The 8,393-nt window shown below is 33.8% G+C and overlaps 1 long non-coding RNA gene across 1 annotated transcript; it reads left to right on the forward strand.

Moving 5' to 3' along the window:
• The first annotated feature begins 276 nt into the window (after window positions 1-276).
• Window positions 277-8,184, forward strand: LOC138921559 (uncharacterized). Its single transcript, XR_011434202.1, has 2 exons — window positions 277-638; window positions 7,493-8,184. It is a non-coding gene; the product is annotated as an uncharacterized lncRNA (long non-coding RNA).
• Window positions 8,185-8,393: the final 209 nt, after the last annotated feature.

Here is an 8,393-nt window from a genome sequence, read left to right on the forward strand (position 1 = left end):
AAATAGATTATAATACGGAGTGCTTTAATTACATTTAAATAAACTGGAACAAAGACAGGAATGATACCCATCTAGAGGGCAGTATGATGAGATTTCAGATGATTTAAAAATATTCTAGTTTATGTTTTTAGGCTCCCGCAGACCTCCATAGCTGATATATTACTGTTTCATATTTGTAAAATAATACCCTCTGTTTTGTTACCTTGAATTAGCCACACTTTCTCATGACTCATGCACACACAGTCAATATCAATGATTCAATCACAATGTGGCAGCATTCCAGATTCCAGGCCTCCTAAATGACCTGCATAGTACAAGGAAAGTAATTAAAAGTAAAGGTTCCGGAGACCTCAAAGCTTGGAGGAGAGTGCTGATGTCAAGTGAAGAGAGGCATGTCCAGAGGGCTGAAGAGAAGTCTGCGTTTGAGAATGAAGGCCATATTGTGGATCTGACATTCAGAGGCGGGAGGACCAAGAATATCCCCCCAATAGAACCAATACCACACGCACAAGCTATTTAATGACAGATGTTAAAAAGGGCAAAGAAAGGTACAAAGAACTTTCCCTATGTTAAGATGACTCATAAGACCCGTGGGAAATGATACATCACTCTCAAACCAAAGGAGAGAGAAGAGAAAGGTGAGTATCTTGGACTGAACATGACATAATATTGAAATGATGGATTACGATAGCCAGTGTGATTGAGATACCGAGATTTGACAATTTAAAATTTCAAATTAAAAAGATAAATCTCACGTGTCAATATCAGTTAAAAGGAAACAAGCACGTGCATATATTTGTTCACCTAAGCATTGTATTCCGACCACGCTCTTTCCTTCGTTTATCAAATGCATATCTGTTCAAGTCTGCTGTTTGCTTTCTGTGAACCCAAAGTGCTTTCCTTGAAGTAGGACTTGCCCTTTCTTATGTTAGGAACTATATTGATATTTGAAAAAAGTTATCTTAGCTTATACGATTCTTCAATATCCATCACAGGTATAGAATATTTATTCTTGTCTAAAGTTGAAAAGGACTTTTTATCTCCAATATAATTTGAAAAATTATGGATGCCTGCTTTATTGTTTTCCAAAGTTATTTCCATCTTACTCAGGGTGCCTGTCTGCTTTCTATCCTGAGTATTTGAAATCTGTGTAAAAAAAGTTCTGCTGTTTCATTTGTTTAAATGTGATAAAGAAAGGACTATTTGAAATAATTTTGGTGAGAAAAACAATTTCTTTGTTGAAATCCTCACCACAAACAAAATTCTCCTTTGTACACACACAACATTACCATGGCACATCCTTACAAAGGTCCAACCTCTTTTTAAAGGCTTATAAAGTCATATTCAATTGTACACTGCAAAAACATTTATTAATTCATTTATTCTTTATTCATAACTTTATTGATTGTTGACTCAATGCTGTCTCTATAATTATCATCTATCAATGCTTTATGTGGATTAAAGCATGATTTTATGTGCATTTAGAGATTGATATGTTGCAGGATATTGGAGCTTCTAATTTTGTTATCCAAACATATATTGGTTCTTATTTATGCTAATGTAATCATAAGGTTTAATAAAGGAATATAAATTATGAGAGCTTTTTTCCCCTAATGGAGCAGGATTTCATGATTGAGTCTAACTTGAAATTGGATATATATCCCTGGTGACCATTTTCTCTACTTCCAATATCATTTTGTGTTTTCTTATTTGCCTGTAGTCTGAGGAAACTCCCAGAGAAATAACGAAAATTGTATCAGTGTGGTAGACCAAGAAGCAATTACTGCAAGACAAAAAGGACTGCAGTCTCACTTGAAAGGCAATTATCTTAGTGAGGAAGAATCTGGCAGGATGAGATGGTCTCAGCCACAAAGTTTGGGGACCAGAAGTTTGTTGTGCTTTAAAATGCTTCATGGTTATCATTACTTAAATCCATTCTAGCCTAGTTATCTTGACAGACTGTGACTCAGTTTAGGTTAGGAACGGGAAGTATGGCTGGCAGTAATGGAAAGAGAGAGCAACGTATAAGTAAACTAAGTCTCTTATTACTCCCCGTTACGTATCATTTCCAGTGTTCTCCACAAAAAGAGGAGGATGCATGCCTCCTTCTGTTTGGTGGGTGGAATGAAAAGCAGAGGGAGTTGGCGGGACAATAGTGACAGTGACATCAAGATTGTGAGCAGAGACAGAGAAGCCCTAAGATTACCAGTCCATGTTCTAAGTCAGGAATGGCATGCCACAGACCATTTTAGTGAAAACATATGAGTTTTCTTAGTAGATGGGGTAGTCTTATCAGAACACAAAAGGCCCAGCCTAGCTTTGCAGCTAGGAGCTGCATGATAATAATGCACCCAGGGCCAGGTGAGAAGAGATAAAAGACCAGAGCGCCAAAAAAAAAAAAAAAAAAAAAGTCACTCTTATTTATGCAAGTAGAAAAGATTATTTTGTGAGTGCTTTGTGATAATCTTGAGAACCTCCACATTGCATAGGAATCACAAATTTGAAAATTGTAGGGTTAAGGAATTGCAATTCTGCATAAGGGGTCTGTAAGTTAAAGAATATTGGGCATACATATTGACTTTCTCTATGTGGTACATAGGGTTTGGTGAAGTTTAGCATTTGTTTAAACTGAAGTATAGTGGATAAAATAACATCATTTACGCTGTGTGAAGTGGAACAGGTGGTTCCTGGAAAGCAAGAACAAGAACTTCCCAAGACAGGAGGCAAAGCGGAAGACGACCAAGAGTCTAAGATCAGTGGCGATGAAAGAGATTTTAGGAGGAAGTGGCCTGTGTATGGGCAAGTTAGGCATTAGAGGTTATTTTCCTTGAGGTTTCTTCTCCAGAAATGATGATTAGAGCTGACAGAAAGACAATAATTTAAAATTGAGATTGACCCACAAAAACAATTTCCTTAGCAGTAATCTCGATTTATTGAGGCTTACCAGTATTTGTACAGATTCATCTTATTATAAGAATGCCTACTAGAACTTACTTACTCAGGAGATTTCCCCAGGGAACATCACATACTTAGAGCAGCCAGGCACAGCCTTGGGGAATTTTAATGCTGCTAGTCACATAAATTTCCCTAATTTGAGAAGAAGAATGTCATTTTGAGAAAAACAAAACGAAATGACATGGTTCTATGCTTGTAGTAAAAAAGAGTTTATAATTTAATTCAATCTTTTTTAATTTTTAAAAAATCAAAATTCCATCAGCTAAAATTGAATCTCATCATTTGCCTAATGCCTTAATCGCTCTTTACTGGGTGGAAATGACAAGGAATGATATTCTCTAGTAATAAGTGTGTATGAAATAAAAGTATTTAAGAAGCATTAAACTAAACTAAGTTGGATAAAAGCACAGTTAAGGAAAACTGTGTATAGGATATACCTTGAAAGTGCTTACATTTCAAGGTAAAATATTTGAATTATGGAGCAGGGCTTTCAAATAATAGCTGATCATTATTAATTTCCTCTGGTATTTATTGTCACAATATTAATGACGATGAACTCATTTGGTATTAACGCGCATGTCATAACTAGTTCTTTGGGATTTCAACAGTGATCTCAGCAGTGATGAATTGCACACTTATTTCAATGGATTACAATTTTCTTAATGCCTCCTACCTGACAAAAGAGTTTCAGTTGTATTTTTGCAGGTACAGACGGTAGCAGGTACATTTGTCTTCTATCCGTGGAGTCAAAATTAATCCCTGTGTGTACATCTCATTTGGCTCCTTGAGCTTATTTCTTACGATTTTCATTCATAATCTGAATATGCCAACCTGATTAAAATACCATCTTTCAAAGATTAATCATCTTATACAGGTGACTATATTTTAAATATGAATGGGAGTTGGGATGTGAGGAACTAGATCGTTTAAAAGAAAAAAGCCAGCCCCCAAAATTAGCTCTCAACTAAAATGTGGGAGCAAGCTGGGAAACTGTGACGATAGTGGCTGAACAAAAATGGAAGAGAAAATATTACCAGCCTGAAACACATCCTCTCGGAAGTCACGAAACCTTAATAAGGTCTTCTGACCCTCAGAGGGCATGAAGTGGATACTATGTGACAATCTCTAGATTACAAGGACACAAAGGAATATGAATGATAGGTTTGCTTGAGGAACTTCAGTGCCACAAGAAACGTCAAATATTTAAATTATACAGGACACAAATATATTCAAATTATTATTTTGCATTACCAAAGCTAGTTTCTTACAGATTCTGTTATGTCTTTCTGTTTATTTGCTTTTATACTAGGATTTTTTCACTAAAAATTGTAAAACTATTTCAGCAATTCCCAATTCCCAAGGAAAATAAGTGAAAATAGGTGTATGTAAATGTGCTCATATCTCTTCTTATGCTTTTATCTTCTTCTCCCACTAACCCTAACCCAAGCAATTACACACATGAAGAAACAACCTATTACACACATGAGGACACTGTTTCTCCATATTTAAGTATCATTCCTCCACTTTTGGTTATCTAATTTCCAAACTAAACTTTAAAATATATTCCAATTCTTCAAGGATGGCAGCTCCTGCATCTAAAAATTATGAATTTTTATTTGCTTTACATTCTATTCGATGAAATTTTAATCCACCATCATATAAGTTAGGGAATGCTAGATGATTTTGGGTCAATGGGTAACCGCTATTGTATCAGCAGATCATTTCAGCAGAGCATTTCCATCTAGTATATAATGGCAACATACGCCTGTTACCTTTTGGTTAATATTTCCATATTTTATTTATTTTAAAACTAACTTTCAAAACATAATTAAAATTTGCGGCATCCAAAATAAATTTACTTTAAATTAATTACATTTAAAATTAAATGTGTGAGAAGCAATGTAGTGGAAAAAGCATGGGAAAGAGAGACTTTGCAAGGATTATATCAGAATTATATAAAACAGGCCCTCTACCATTCTAAGCACATAAAAATAGTGAAAACACATATAACAGCAAACACATCATCTTACAAAACATATTCAGGCTTTAATGAAAGAATAAGAAATCTTTAAGAGCTGGGAACATTGAGAAATCTCCGTGAAGTGAGTGCCATTTATTGGAATAATTATCAACTCTAGTTAAAGTAGTAGAACAATCTAGCAGATATAAGAAATCATTTTTTAAATAAAGAGAGAAAGGAGAAATAAGAAATATAAATAAATGAACAGGATAATATGACCAGGAAAAATTTCCAAAGAATTATTAGAACTACAACAAACAGGGGCTGGCCACGTGGCCAAGTGGTTAAGTTCGCGTGCTCCACTGCAGGTGGCCCAGTGTTTCATTGGTTCGAATCCTGGGCGCAGACATGGCGCTGCTCATCAAGCCACGCTGAGGCAGCGTCCCACATGCCACAGCTAGAAGGACCCACAACGACGAATATACAACTATGTACCAGGGGGCTTTGGGGCGAAAAAGGGAAAAAAATAAAATCTTAAAAAAAAAAAAAAAGAACTACGACAAACAATGATAGGTGATGAAATTAAAGTCAAGTGATGATATAAATCTGAAAAGAGAATTAATGAAATAGAAGATAAATTTCTATAAATTGTTCCATAATGAACACAGAGTGCTGGAGATGGAAGCCAAGAAAATAATATTAATAATATTGTTATTAAAATAAACAATAAAATTAAAAGGTCTAGTAAATATCTGATGAAATTTATCAATAATAAAACTTCACTGAAAGATACGCTAAAGGACAGATTCTGACAGGAGAAAATTAATCTCCGAAGAAACGTCTAGAAAGCAAGAAACAATGATTAGCACATATTACTAAATAGGTTGATACATCTGAAAGGATATTGAGTCTTAAATAATTTTAAACAAATTGGACCTCAAATTCTAAATAACAAATAACAAGGCAGACTCAAAGAAATCTTTCGTTTTACCACATATGGGGGAAAGTATATTTATAAGTTTTAGACTTTGCTAAAGAATTTAGGCCTACCAAAATTTTAAGAGCACTTTCTAAAATTTAGAAAGAGAATATGTAACTATCAAAAAAGTGAAGGAAATAGAATTCAAAGCAGAAGAAAATAGAAATCATGGTAAATAAAACTTTAAAAAGTTATAAAATATGAACATAATTTTTCAGTAACCACAACAATTATAAATAGACTATGCAAACCAGTTATTAAAAAAGATTCTCAGATTGGTTTAAAAATTAATATTCCGTTACATCCATTTATGAGGTGAAAAAAAAGAACTATACTCTTTCACTTCTCAATAAAATGGAGTAAGAGTAACCAGATTCATGTCACGCCTTAAAAACTAGAAAATTGGGAAAATTGCATGAAAATAGTTATTATAGACATCCTGAGATCAGACAGTATGGAACTGTAACCTGTGAAAGAAGGGAAATAAGAAAGGAGAGTGTGATAATACTGGTAACTTACTCCCTGGAAAGAGTTTCCAAGCCATGAAGCAGGAAACGGCGACTTGTGAAAACAAGAGCAAACCAAACACACCCAACAGTGGAGGTGGGAAGCCAGCGACTGGCGTTTAGGGAAAACAAGAAGCTAGATTAGCAGGAAAGTACTGGAGAGGAGGGAGCCGCCACAAAGGAAAAATGATTTAATATTTCAATAAAAATGAATACTTCTTCTGGTTAAATTTAGAAGTCGTAAAAGCATTCCTTGGTTAACTTGATTTCAAAGAATGTCTTAAACCAAGAGCTTTCCTCGTTTTATTTGCAAAATTAATAAACAATTTGTTTCCATAGACTCAATTTCAGTCTTAGTTTTGTCTGAGAATAGATATATACACAAGCATTTTAGAAAGAGACGTAATTTGAAAATATACATATCTGTATATACAGAATTTAAAAAGTCATCTTTAGATATTTTTACGTGTTACCAGTTATTTTCACAAATTTATCCATGTGTCTCTTGCTGCTGAATCTGTCTTATAAGCCCCTCTCTAAACTTTTTAGATTATTCTTGAATAAGTAAAGAGTAATATGAGTAATCGTGGGCTTCCTTTTATAAAGCTTCTTGGGAAAAGTGGAATAGTTTCGAGCACTCTTGGCAAAATTGTTAGCCCAAATCTGCTTTACACTGTTGTTCCTTTAAAACTATAGATTATTTTCTAAAGAGAGTTGAAGACACACATTTCTGTGTAATATGAATAGTTATTCATTCCCAGCCAATCCTCAGAGATGCATGGAATACGCACACCAAATATTTGAACTCTGAAATGAATTTATCCCCGGGACAAAATTTCAAATTTAGAATCTGCAGAGAGCAAAGATCACATGCAAAAATAAATATTTTAAGAGTATGTAAAAATAGTTTTGAAAATAATATAAATTTGGCAATTTAAAGTGGGTAGGGAGGTAGCAAAAAATCTTTATTAACAAAATAGTAGTTATTAAAGTTTCATTAGGTGTCTGGCAATATTCTTAGTGTGTTACATGTATTGGCTCATTTAAAACTCACAGATAACTAATGAGATATTAATCTTCTTCCTATTTTAGAGATGAAGAAAGGGAGCAGAGATTAGAGAACTTGCCCAAACTCACACAGTGAGTGGCCCTTGGAGTCTAAGAATAAACCCAGTCACTGGCACTCCAGAGGCCATGGTTAGAAACATTACTCCTACAAAAGGATGGACTGCATGGCCAGATGTGTGTTTCCACCAATGGTGATCTTTAAGTTGTTATTACCACTTTTAGAATCTCTGTCACTGTGAGAATAATCATGCTTATCTCTATAATGTATTTTAAAGGTGAATGTTTTACTGGGAAAAATGAAGTTGAAAAATGGACATTAAGCATAGGATTGGCAGAAAACAAAATGAACTATCTTATCTAGAGATGCACTGATGCATTGAAATGTAATCTGCACACAACAAAATATTTCATTTTGAGCAGACAAGCTTATCTATGTTCTCAGTGTAAAGCCAGCTGGAATTGGCAGGATTTGTGCTATCCTTTGTTTTGCATTATATTCAATTGAATGGAAGAATGTTAATGTTACTGAGTTGCCTAAAATTATTAGGGGAAAAATGTTGCTTTTGGATTTTTAAAGCAATATTTATGTTTTGTCTGATTGGGATAGCTAATCAAATTATACTAATTTTTACAGCTTCAAATGCACTCTTTTATATTTAATTATTCTCTATGAAAAATGTTTATTCTAAAATCATTAAAATTAAAAATTCATTCAATAATGTGTTTTAATTTTATTTCCTAAGTATTTTTCTGTTGATAGTGGCAAAATTCAAAGTACCTAACTTAAAATCATACCTACCATCTAATATTATTTCATATGTATGCATTTTAAATAAATAGAAATATTGTAGGACAAAATATAAGAGATATGCTAAGCTTTAAAAGAATCTTCAAAATGTGTTTATTTGAATGATGTCTTTGTTTT

Source organism: Equus caballus, chromosome 30 (assembly GCF_041296265.1).
Source record: "Equus caballus isolate H_3958 breed thoroughbred chromosome 30, TB-T2T, whole genome shotgun sequence".
Lineage (NCBI taxonomy): Eukaryota > Metazoa > Chordata > Mammalia > Perissodactyla > Equidae > Equus > Equus caballus.